The sequence below is a fragment of the Bombina bombina genome, chromosome 7 (assembly GCF_027579735.1).
Source record: "Bombina bombina isolate aBomBom1 chromosome 7, aBomBom1.pri, whole genome shotgun sequence".
Lineage (NCBI taxonomy): Eukaryota > Metazoa > Chordata > Amphibia > Anura > Bombinatoridae > Bombina > Bombina bombina.
The window spans coordinates 9171087-9184396 of NC_069505.1; the positions used below are offsets into that span (position 1 = coordinate 9171087).

Consider the following 13310-nt stretch of genomic DNA (forward strand, 5'->3'; position numbering starts at 1 on the left):
AGCTCCTCTCCTCACTGCCATACCCAGTCATTCTCTTGCAACTCTCAACTAAGATGGAGGTCGCAAGAGGACTGTGGTGTTTTATACTTAGTTTATTTCTTCAATCAAAAGTTTGTTATTTTTAAATGGTACCGGAGTGTACTGTTTATCTCAGGCAGTATTTAGAAGAAGAATCTGCCTGCGTTTTCTATGATCTTAGCAGAAGTAACTAAGATCCTTTGCTGTTCTCACATATTCTGAGGAGTGAGGTAACTTCAGAGGGGGAATAGCGTGCAGGTTTTCCTGCAATAAGGTATGTGCAGTTAAAATATTTTTCTAGGGAATAAAATTTGCTAGAAAATGCTGCTGATACCGAAGTAATGTAAGTAAAGCCTTAAATGCAGTGATAGCGACTGGTATCAGGCTTATTAATAGAGATACATACTCTTATAAAAGTGTATTTTAAAACATTTGCTGGCATGTTTAATCGTTTTTTACATATGTTTGGTGATAAAACTTATTGGGGCCTAGTTTTTTCCACATGGCTGGCTTGAATTTTGCCTAGAAACAGTTCCCTGAGGTTTCCCACTGTTGTAATATGAGTGGGAGGGGCCTATTTTGGCGTATTTTTGAACAGCAAAAATTACAGACACAGACATCCAGCTTCTTCCTGCATGATCCAGGACTTCTCTGAAGGGCTCAAAAGGCTTCAAAAGTCGTATTGAGGGAGGTAAAAAGCCACAGTAGAGCTGTGGCAGTTGTTGTGACTGTTTAAAAAACGTTTTTGTCATTTGTTATTCCGTTTTTGGTATTAAGGGGTTAATCATCCATTTGCAAGTGGGTGCAATGCTCTGCTAACTTATTACATACACTGTAAAAATTTCGCTAGTGTAACTGCATTTTTTCACTGTTATTTCAAAATTTGGGAAAATTTGTGTTTCTTAAAGGCGCAGTAACGTTTTTTTTATATTGCTTGTAAACTTGTTTTAAAGTGTTTTCCAAGCTTGCTAGTCTCATTGCTAGTCTGTTTAAACATGTCTGACACAGAGGAACCTACTTGTTCATTATGTTTGAAAGCCATGGTTGAGCCCCATAGGAGAATGTGTACTAAATGTATTGATTTCACCTTAAACAGTAAAGATCAGTCTTTATCTATAAAAGAATTATCACCAGAGGGTTCTGTCGAGGGGGAAGTTATGCCGACTAACTCTCCCCACGTGTCAGACCCTTCGCCTCCCGCTCAGGGGACGCACGCTAATATGGCGCCAATTACATCAGGGACGCCCATAGCGATTACCTTGCAGGACATGGCTGCAATCATGAATAATACCCTGTCAGAGGTATTATCTAGATTGCCTGAATTAAGAGGCAAGCGCGATAGCTCTGGGGTTAGGAGAGATACAGAGCGCGCAAATGCTGTTAGAGCCATGTCTGATACTGCGTCACAGTATGCAGAACATGAGGACGGAGAGCTTCAGTCTGTGGGTGACATCTCTGACTCGGGGAAACCTGATTCAGAGATTTCTAATTTTAAATTTAAGCTTGAGAACCTCTGTGTATTGCTTGGGGAGGTATTAGCTGCTCTGAATGACTGTAACACAGTTGCAATTCCAGAGAAATTGTGTAGGCTGGATAGATACTATGCGGTGCCGGTGTGTACTGACGTTTTCCCTATACCTAAAAGGCTTACAGAAATTATTAGCAAGGAGTGGGATAGACCCGGTGTGCCCCTTTCCTCACCTCCTATATTTAGAAAAATGTTTCCAATAGACGCCACTACACGGGACTTATGGCAGACGGTCCCTAAGGTGGAGGGAGCAGTTTCTACTTTAGCAAAGCGTACCACTATCCCGGTTGAGGACAGTTGTGCTTTTTCAGATCCAATGGATAAAAAATTGGAGGGTTACCTTAAGAAAATGTTTATTCAACAAGGTTTTATTTTACAGCCCCTTGCATGCATTGCGCCTGTCACTGCTGCGGCGGCATTCTGGTTTGAGGCCCTGGAAGAGGCCATCCAGATAGCTCCATTGAATGAAATTATTGACAAGCTTAGAACGCTTAAGCTAGCTAACTCATTTGTTTCTGATGCCATTGTTCATTTGACTAAACTAAAGGCTAAGAATTCCGGATTCGCCATCCAGGCGCGTAGGGCGCTATGGCTTAAATCCTGGTCAGCTGACGTGACTTCAAAGTCTAAATTACTCAACATTCCTTTCAAGGGGCAGACCTTATTCGGGCCTGGCTTGAAGGAAATTATTGCTGACATTACTGGAGGCAAGGGTCATACCCTTCCTCAGGACAGGGCCAAATCAAAGGCCAAACAGTCTAATTTTCGTGCCTTTCGAAATTTCAAGGCAGGAGCAGCATCAACTTCCTCCGCTTCAAAACAAGAGGGAACTGTTGCTCATTCCAGACAGGCCTGGAAACCTAACCAGTCCTGGAACATGGGCAAGCAGGCCAGAAAGCCTGCTGCTGCCCCCAAGACAGCATGAAGGAACGGCCCTCTATCCGGAAACGGATCTAGTGGGGGGCAGACTTTCTCTCTTCGCCCAGGCGTAGGCAAGAGATGTTCAGGATCCCTGGGCGTTGGAGATCATATCTCAGGGATATCTTCTGGACTTCAAAGCTTCTCCTCCACAAGGGAGATTTCATCTTTCAGGGTTATCAGCAAACCAGATAAAGAAAGAGGCATTCCTAAGCTGTGTGCAAGACCTCCTAGTAATGGGAGTAATCCATCCAGTTCCGCGGACGGAACAAGGACAGGGATTTTATTCAAATCTGTTTGTGGTTCCCAAGAAAGAGGGAACCTTCAGACCAATCTTGGATCTAAAGTTCTTAAACAAATTCCTCAGAGTTCCATCATTCAAAATGGAAACTATTTGGACCATCCTACCCATGATCCAAGAGGGTCAGTACATGACCACAGTGGACTTAAAGGATGCCTACCTTCACATACCGATTCACAAAGATCATCATCGGTTCCTAAGGTTTGCCTTTCTAGACAGGCATTACCAATTTGTAGCTCTTCCCTTCGGGTTGGCCACTGCCCCGAGAATTTTTACAAAGGTTCTGGGCTCACTTCTGGCGGTTCTAAGACCGTGAGGCATAGCGGTGGCTCCGTATCTAGACGACATCCTGATACAGGCGTCAAGCTTTCAAATTGCCAAGTCTCATACAGAGATAGTTCTGCCATTTCTGAGGTTGCATGGGTGGAAAGTGAACGTGGATAAGAGTTCTCTATCACCACTCACAAGAGTCTCCTTCCTAGGGACTCTTATAGATTCTGTAGAGATGAAAATTTACCTGACGGAGTCCAGGTTATCAAAACTTCTAAATGCTTGCCGTGTCCTTCATTCCATTGCACGCCCGTCAGTGGCTCAGTGCATGGAAGTAATCGGCTTAATGGTAGCGGCAATGGACATAGGGCCATTTGCGCGCCTGCATCTCAGACCGCTGCAATTATGCATAAGTCAGTGGAATGGGGATTACTCAGATTTGTCCCCTCTACTAAATCTGGATCAAGAGACCAGGGATTCTCTTCTCTGGTGGTTATCTCGGGTCCATCTGTCCAGGGGAATGAGTTTCCGCAGGCCAGAGTGGACTATAGTGACGACAGATGCCAGCCTTCTGGGCTGGGGCGCAGTCTGGAACTCCCTGAAGGCTCAGGGTTCGTGGACTCAGGAGGAAGCCCTCCTTCCGATAAACATTCTGGAACTGAGAGCGATATTCAATGCTCTTCAGGCTTGGCCTCAACTAGCTGCTGTCAGGTTCATCAGATTTCAGTCGGACAGTATTACGACTGTAGCCTATTTCAACCATCAGGGGGGAACAAGAAGCCCCCTGGCAATGTTGGAGGTTTCATAGATAATTCTATGGGCAGAGATTCACTCTTGCCATCTCTCAGCTATCCATATCCCAGGAGTAGAGAACTGGGAGGCGGATTTTCTAAGTCGGCAGACTTTAAATCTGGGGGAGTGGGAGCTCCATCCGGAGGTATTTGCCCAGCTGATTCAACTATGGGGCAAACTAGAACTGGATCTGATGGCGTCTCGTCAGAACGCCAAGCTTCCTTGTTACGGGTCCAGGTCAAGGGATCCCCAGGCAGCGCTGATAGATGCTCTAGCAGTACCCTGGTCCTTCAGCCTGGCTTATGTGTTCCCACCATTTCCTCTCCTACCTCGTCTGATTGCCAAGATCAAGCAGGAGAGAGCTTTGGTGATTTTGATAGCACCTGCGTGGCCACGCAGGACTTGGTATGCAGATCTGGTGGACATGTCATCCCTTCCACCATGGACTCTGCCGCTGAGGCAGGACCTTCTACTCCAAGGTCCATTCATGCATCCAAATCTAATTTCTCTGCGGCTGACTGCTTGGAGATTGAACGCTTGATTTTATCAAAACGTGGTTTCTCCGAGTCGGTCATTGATGCCTTAATTCAGGCTCGAAAGCCTGTCACCAGGAAAATCTATCATAAGATATGGTGTAAATATCTTCATTGGTGTGAATCCAAGGGTTACTCATGGAGTAAAGTCATGATTCCTAGGATATTATCCTTTCTCCAAGAAGGATTGGAGAAGGGATTGTCAGCTAGTTCCTTAAAGGGACAGATTTCTGCTCTGGTCTATTCTTCTGCACAAGCGTCTGGCAGATGTTCCAGACGTTCAGGCGTTTTTTCAGGCTTTAGTTAGAATCAAGCCTGTGTTTAAACCCGTTGCTCCGCCATGTAGTTTAAATTTAGTTCTTAAAGTTCTTCAAGGGGTTCCGTTTGAACCTCTGCATTCCATAGATATCAAGCTTTTATCTTGGAAAGTTCTGTTTTTGGTAGCTATCTCTTCGGCTCGAAGAGTTTCAGAGTTATCTGCCTTACAGTGTGATTCCCCTTATCTGATCTTCCATGCAGATAAGGTAGTTTTGCGTACCAAACCTGGGTTTCTTCCTAAGGTGGTATCTAATAAGAATATCAATCAGGAGATTGTTGTTCCGTCACTGTGTCCTAATCCTTCTTCAAAGAAGGAACGTCTATTACACAATCTTGACGTGGTTCATGCTTTAAAGTTTTATTTACAAGCTACTAAGGATTTTCGTCAAACATCTGCGTTGTTTTTTGTCTACTCTGGACAGAGGAGAGGCCTAAAGGCTTCGGCATCTTCTCTTTCTTTTTGGCTGAGAAGCATAATCCGTTTAGCTTATGAGACTGCTGGCCAGCAGCCTCCTGAAAGAATTACTGCTCATTCCACTAGAGCGGTAGCTTCCACATGGGCTTTTAAAAATGAGGCCTCTGTTGAACAGATTTGTAAGGCGGCGACTTGGTCTTCGCTTCATACTTTTTCTAAATTCTACAAATTTGATACTTTTGCTTTCTCGGAGGCTATTTTTGGGAGAAAGGTCTTGCAGGCAGTGGTGCCTTTCGTTTAAGTTCCTGCCTTGTCCCTCCCTTCATCCGTGTCCTAAAGCTTTGGTATTGGTATCCCACAAGTAATGGATGAACCCGTGGACTGGATACACCTTACAAGAGAAAACAAAATTAATGCTTACCTGCTAAATTTCTTTCTCTTGTGGTGTATCCAGTCCACGGCCCGCCCTGTCACTTTAAGGCAAGTGTTTTGTTTTTGTTTTTTTAACTACAGTCACCACTGCACCCTATAATTAGTTTCTCCTTTTTTCTTGCTTGTCTTCGGTCGAATGACTGGGAGTGGCAGTTAGGGGAGGAGCTATATAGACAGCTCTGCTGTGGGTGTCCTCTTGCAACTTCCTGTTGGGAAGCAGAATATCCCACAAGTAATGGATGAACCCGTGGACTGGATACACCACAAGAGAAATAAATTTATCAGGTAAGCATAAATGTTGTTTTTTCTTCATATTTGAGATATTCTTATTTGAAGAAAAAGCAATGCACATGGGTTAGCTAAACTCATATGAGACTTCTATGTGCAGCAACCAATCAGCAGCTACTGAGCATATCTAGATATGCTTTTCAGCACAGAATATCAAGAGAATAAAACAAATTAGATAATAGAAGTAATTTCGAAAGATGTTTAAAAATGCATTCACTTTCTAAATCATGAAAGAAAAAAATGTGGGTATCATGGCCCTTTAAGGACTGGTATTACTGATATAGCTGAGAGCTTAAGGACTGATATTACTGAACTAGCTGAGAGCTTAAGGACTGGTATTACTGATCTAGCTGAGAGCTTAAAGGGACACTGAACCCAATTTTTTTCTTTTTTGATTCAAATAGAGCATGCAATTTTAAGCAACTTTCTAATTAACTCCTTTTATCAAATTTCCTTTATTCTCTTGGTCTTTTTATTTGAAAAGCAAGAATGTAAGTTTAGATGCCGGCCCATTTTGGTAAACAACCTGGGTTGTCTTTGCTGATTGGACAGCACCAATAAAAAAGTGCTGTCCATGGTTCTGAATAAAAATTTGCTGGCTCCTTAGCTTGGATGCCTTCTTTTTCAAATAAAGATAACAAGAGAACAAAGAAATTAAAGTAAATTAGAAAGTTGCTTATAATTACATGCTCTATCTGAATCATGAAAGAAATAATTTGGGTTCAGTGTCCCTTTAAGGACTGATATTAATGATCTAGTTGAGAGCTTAAGGACTGGTATTTATGAACTAGCTAAGAGCTTAAGGACTGTTTTTTCTGATCTAGCTGAGAGCTTAAGGACTGGTATTAATGATCTAGCTTAGACCATAAGGACTGGTATTAATGATCTAGCTTAGACCATAAGGACTGGTATTAATGATCTAGCTGAGAGCTTAAGGACTGATATTACTGATCTAGCTGAGAGCTTAAGGACTGGTATTAATGATCTAGCTGAGAGCTTAAGGACTGGTATTAATGATCTAGCTGAGAGCTTAAGGACTGGTATTACTGATCTAGCTTAGAGCTTAAGGACTGGTATTAATGATCTAGCTGAGAGCTTAAGGACTGGTATTAATGATCTAGCTGAGAGCTTAAGGACTGGTATTACTGATCTAGCTTAGAGCTTAAGGACTGGTATTAATGATCTAGCTGAGAGCTTAAGGACTGATATTACTGATCTAGCTGAGAGCTTAAGGACTGGTATTAATGATCTAGCTGAGAGCTTAAGGACTGGTATTAATGATCTAGCTGAGAGCTTAAGGACTGATATTACTGATCTAGCTGAGAGCTTAAGGACTGGTATTAATGATCTAGCTGAGAGCTTAAGGACTGGTATTAATGATCTAGCTGAGAGCTTAAGGACTGGTATTACTGATCTAGCTTAGAGCTTAAGGACTGGTATTAATGATCTAGCTGAGAGCTTAAGGACTGATATTACTGATCTAGCTGAGAGCTTAAGGACTGGTATTAATGATCTAGCTGAGAGCTTAAAGTGAAGGTGAAGTTTTGCGAGTTTCTATCCTGTATTCTATTATACATCTAGTATATAACCTGATCGCTAAGTTTTTTTTTTCCCAAAAAGTATATATATTATATTAGTTTATTAACTTTATATTTACACTCTCTGCCGTTCTTTTCCTTTCATTTCCGGAGTTTTAACTATATTACGTACAGAGCGGTCCCACCCGCTCTGTTCGTACTTCAAAAGCGTGTTCACGAATGACGGCTCACTTGCGCATGCGCAGCATTCACCGAAGATTCGATTTGCGCCTGCGTGACAGAAACAAACAGATACACAGGACGTCTCCTTATAAATACAAAAAAGCGCATGCGCTAAACTGGAACGAGCGTTGTCAAGAAAGTAAAGGAAGTGACGGCCACGCATGCGCATATCGAACAATAAGGCGGTGACGTAATATGACGGCCGCCTAACGGCCAGTGTTTCCATTGGATAGTCTAAAAACGTGACCGGCCTTATGAAAAAAAAAAAACGGGATGTTTTACATTTGTTCAGAATCGGATCAAGAAACGGTAATAAAGCTTGAAATATATCGATTCTAAATTTTTGATGACTTAAACTCCCATTTATTTTAATAGTATTTGCAGGGGAAAAAGTTTAATAGGTTCAAGTTTACCTTCACTTTAAGGACTGGTATTACTGATCTAGCTGAGAGCTTAAGGACTGGTATTACTGATCTAGCTGAGAGCTTAAGGACTGGTATTACTGAACTAGCTGAGACCATAAGGACTGGTATTAATGATGTAGCTGAGAGCTTAAGGACTGGTATTAATGATCTTGCTGAGAGCTTAAGGACTGCTATTACTAATCTAGCTGAGAGCTTAAGGACTGGTATTAATGATCTAGCTGAGAGCTTAAGGACTGGTATTAATGATCTAGCTGAGAGCTTAAGGACTGGTATTACTTATCTACCTGAGAGCTTAAGGACTGGTATTAATGATGTAGCTGAGAGCTTAAGGACTGGTATTAATGATCTTGCTGAGAGCTTAAGGACTGCTATTACTGATCTAGCTGAGAGCTTAAGGACTGGTATTAATGATCTAGCTGAGAGCTTAAGGACTGGTATTACTGAACTAGCTGAGAGCTTAAGGACTGGTATTAATGATCTAGCTGAGAGCTTAAGGACTGGTATTAATGATCTAGCTGAGAGCTTAAGGACTGGTATTAATGATCTAGCTGAGAGCTTAAGGACTGGTATTAATGATCTAGCTGAGAGCTTAAGGACTGCTATTACTGATCTAGCTGAGAGCTTAAGGACTGGTATTAATGATCTAGCTGAGAGCTTAAGGACTGGTATTAATGATCTAGCTGAGAGCTTAAGGACTGATATTAATGATCTAGCTGAGAGCTTAAGGATTGGTATTAATGATCTAGCTGAGAGCTTAAGGACTGGTATTAATGATCTAGCTGAGAGCTTAAGGACTGGTATTACTGATCTAGCCGAGAGTTTAAGGACTGGTATTAATGATCTAGCTGAGAGCTTAAGGACTGGTATTACTGAACTAGCTGAGAGCTTAAGGACTGGTATTAATGATCTAGCTGAGAGCTTAAGGACTGGTATTACTGATCTAGCTGAGAGCTTAAGGACTGGTATTAATGATCTAGCTGAGAGCTTAAGGACTGGTATTAATGATCTAGCTGACAACTTAAGGACTGGTATTAATGATCTAGCTGAGAGCTTAAGGACTTGTATTACTGATCTAGCTGAGAGCTTAAGGACTGGTATTAATGATCTAGCTGAGAGCTTAAACGGCCACTAAACCCAAAATCTTTCTTTCATGATTCAGATAGAGAATAGAAATTTAAACAACATTACAATTTACTTCCATTATTTGTTTTGCTTCATTTTTTAGATATCCTTAGTTGAAGAAAAAGCAATGCACATGGTGAGCCAATCACACGAGGCTTCTATGAGCAGCAACCAATCAGCAGCTAGTGAGCATATCTAGATATGCTTTTTTATCAAAGCATATCAAGAGAATAAAACATATTAGATAATATAAGTAAATTAGAAAGATGTTTCAAATTGCATTCTCTTTCTAAATCATAAAAGAACAAATGTGGGTGGCATGTCCCTTTTTAAAGACTGGTATAAATGATCTAGCTGAGAGCTTAAGGACTGATATTAATGATCTAGCTGAGAGCTTAAGGGCTGGTATTACTGATCTAGCTTAGAGCTTAAGGACTGGTATTAATGATCTAGCTGAGAGCTTAAGGACTGATATGAATGGTCTAGCTGAGAGCTTAAGGACTGGTATTAATGATCTAGCTGAGAGCTTAAAGACTGGTATTAATGATCTAGCTGAGAGCTTAAGGACTGGTATTAATGATCTAACTGAGACCATAAGGACTGGTATTAATGATCTAGCTGAGAGCTTAAGGACTGGTATTAATGATCTAGCTGAGAGCTTAAGGACTGGTATTAATGATCTAGCTGAGAGCTTAAGGACTGGTATTACTGATCTAGCTGAGAGCTTAAGGACTGGTATTAATGATCTAGCTGAGACCATAAGGACTGGTATTAATGATCTAGCTGAGAGCTTAAGGACTGGTATTACTGATTTAGCTGAGAGCTTAAGGACTGGTATTAATGATCTAGCTGAGAGCTTAAGGACTGGTATTAATGATCTAGTTGAGATCTTAAGGACTGGTATTAATGATCTAGCTGAGAGCTTAAGGACTGGTATTAATGATCTAGTTGAGATCTTAAGGACTGGTATTAATGATCTAGCTGAGAGCTTAAGGACTGGTATTAATGATCTAGCTGAGAGCTTAAGGACTGGTATTAATGATCTAGCTGAGAGCTTAAGGACTGGTATTAATGATCTAGCTGAGAGCTTAAGGTCTGGTATTAATGATCTAGTTGAGAGCTTAAGGACTGGTATTAATGATCTAGCTGAGAGCTTAAGGACTGGTATTAATGATCTAGCTGAGAGCTTAAGGACTGGTATTAATGATCTAGCTGAGAGCTTAAGGACTGGTATTAATGATCTAGTTGAGAGCTTAAGGACTGGTATTAATGATCTAGCTGAGAGCTTAAGGACTGGTATTAATGATCTAGCTGAGAGCTTAAAGGGACATTAAACCCCCAAAAAATATTTCATGATTCAGGTAGAGAGTACAATTTTAAATAACTTTCCAAATTACTTCTATTGTCTAATTTGCTTCATTCTTTAGATATCCTTTGTTGAAGAAATAGCAATGCACATGGCTGAGCCAATCACACGAAGCATCTATGTGCATCTACCAATTAGCAGCTACTGAGCATATCTAGATATGCTTTTCAGCAAAGCATATCAAGAGAATAAAGCAAATTAGATAATAGAAGTAAATTAAAAAGTTGTTTAAAATTGCTCGTTCTTTCCAAATCATAAAAGAAAAAATTTGGATTTCATGTCCCTTTAAGGACTGGTATTAATGATCTAGCTGAGAGCTTAAGGACTGGTATTAATTATCTAGCTTAGAGCTTAAGGACTGGTATTAATGATCTAGCTGAGAGCTTAAGGACTGGTATTAATGATCTAGCTGAGAGCTTAAGGACTGGTATTAATGATCTAGTTGAGAGCTTAAGGACTGGTATTACTGATCTAGCTGAGAGCTTAAGGACTGGTATTAATGATCTAGTTGAGAGCTTAAGGACTGGTATTAATGATCTAGCTGAGAGCTTAAGGACTGGTATTAATGATCTAGCTTAGAGCTTAAGGACTGATATTAATGATCTAGCTGAGAGTTTAAGGACTGGTATTAATGATCTAGCTGAGAGTTTAAGGACTGGTATTAATGATCTAGCTGAGAGCTTAAGGACTGGTATTACTGATCTAGCTGAGAGCTTAAGGACTGGTATTAATGATCTAGCTGAGAGCTTAAGGACTGGTATTACTGATCTAGCTGAGATCTTAAGGACTGGTATTAATGATCTAGCTGAGAGCTTAAGGACTGGTATTAATGATCTAGCTGAGAGCTTAAGGACTGGTATTAATGATCTAGCTGAGAGCTTAAGGACTGGTATTAATGATCTAGTTGAGAGCTTAAGGACTGGTATTAATGATCTAGCTGAGAGCTTAAGGACTGGTATTAATGATCTAGCTGAGAGCTTAAGGACTGGTATTAATGATCTAGCTGAGAGCTTAAGGAATAGTATTACTGATCTAGCTGAGAGCTTAAGGACTAGTATTACTGATCTAGCTGAGAGCTTAAGGACTGGTATTAATGATCTAGCTGAGAGCTTAAGGACTGGTATTAATGATCTAGTTGAGAGCTTAAGGACTGGTATTAATGATCTAGCTGAGAGCTTAAGGACTGGTATTAATGATCTAGCTGAGAGCTTAAGGACTGGTATTAATGATCTAGCTGAGAGCTTAAGGACTGGTATTAATGATCTAGTTGAGAGCTTAAGGACTGGTATTAATGATCTAGCTGAGAGCTTAAGGACTGGTATTAATGATCTAGCTGAGAGCTTAAAGGGACATTAAACCCCCAAAAAATATTTCATGATTCAGGTAGAGAGTACAATTTTAAATAACTTTCCAAATTACTTCTATTGTCTAATTTGCTTCATTCTTTAGATATCCTTTGTTGAAGAAATAGCAATGCACATGGCTGAGCCAATCACACGAAGCATCTATGTGCATCTACCAATTAGCAGCTACTGAGCATATCTAGATATGCTTTTCAGCAAAGCATATCAAGAGAATAAAGCAAATTAGATAATAGAAGTAAATTAAAAAGTTGTTTAAAATTGCTCGTTCTTTCCAAATCATAAAAGAAAAAATTTGGATTTCATGTCCCTTTAAGGACTGGTATTAATGATCTAGCTGAGAGCTTAAGGACTGGTATTAATTATCTAGCTTAGAGCTTAAGGACTGGTATTAATGATCTAGCTGAGAGCTTAAGGACTGGTATTAATGATCTAGCTGAGAGCTTAAGGACTGGTATTAATGATCTAGTTGAGAGCTTAAGGACTGGTATTACTGATCTAGCTGAGAGCTTAAGGACTGGTATTAATGATCTAGTTGAGAGCTTAAGGACTGGTATTAATGATCTAGCTGAGAGCTTAAGGACTGGTATTAATGATCTAGCTTAGAGCTTAAGGACTGATATTAATGATCTAGCTGAGAGTTTAAGGACTGGTATTAATGATCTAGCTGAGAGTTTAAGGACTGGTATTAATGATCTAGCTGAGAGCTTAAGGACTGGTATTACTGATCTAGCTGAGAGCTTAAGGACTGGTATTAATGATCTAGCTGAGAGCTTAAGGACTGGTATTACTGATCTAGCTGAGATCTTAAGGACTGGTATTAATGATCTAGCTGAGAGCTTAAGGACTGGTATTAATGATCTAGCTGAGATCTTAAGGACTGGTATTAATGATCTAGCTGAGAGCTTAAGGACTGGTATTAATGATCTAGCTGAGAGCTTAAGGACTGGTATTAATGATCTAGTTGAGAGCTTAAGGACTGGTATTAATGATCTAGCTGAGAGCTTAAGGACTGGTATTACTGATCTAGCTGAGAGCTTAAGGACTGGTATTTCTGAACTAGCTGAGACCATAAGGACTGGTATTAATGAACTAGCTGAGAGCTTAAGGACTGGTATTAATGATCTAGCTGAGAGTTTAAGGACTGGTATTACTGATCTAGCTGAGAGCTTAAGGACTGGTATTAATGATCTAGCTGAGAGTTTAAGGACTGGTATTAATGATCTAGCTGAGAGTTTAAGGACTGGTATTACTGATCTAGCTGAGAGTTTAAGGACTGGTATTAATGATCTAGCTGAGAGTTTAAGGACTGGTATTACTAATCTAGCTGAGAGCTTAAGGACTGGTATTAATAATCTATCTGAGAGCTTAAGGACTGGTATTAATGATCTAGCTGAGAGCTTAAGGACTGGTATTAATGATCTAGCTGAGAGCTTAAGGACTGATATTAATGATCTAGCTGA

The 13310-nt window shown here is 40.5% G+C and overlaps 1 protein-coding gene across 1 annotated transcript in view; it reads left to right on the forward strand.

Annotated features, from left to right (window-relative positions):
* Positions 1-13310, forward strand: part of LOC128635706 (atlastin-3) — a 248373-nt gene that overhangs the window by 40404 nt on the left and 194659 nt on the right. The gene's annotated exons all lie outside the window — the stretch shown is intronic.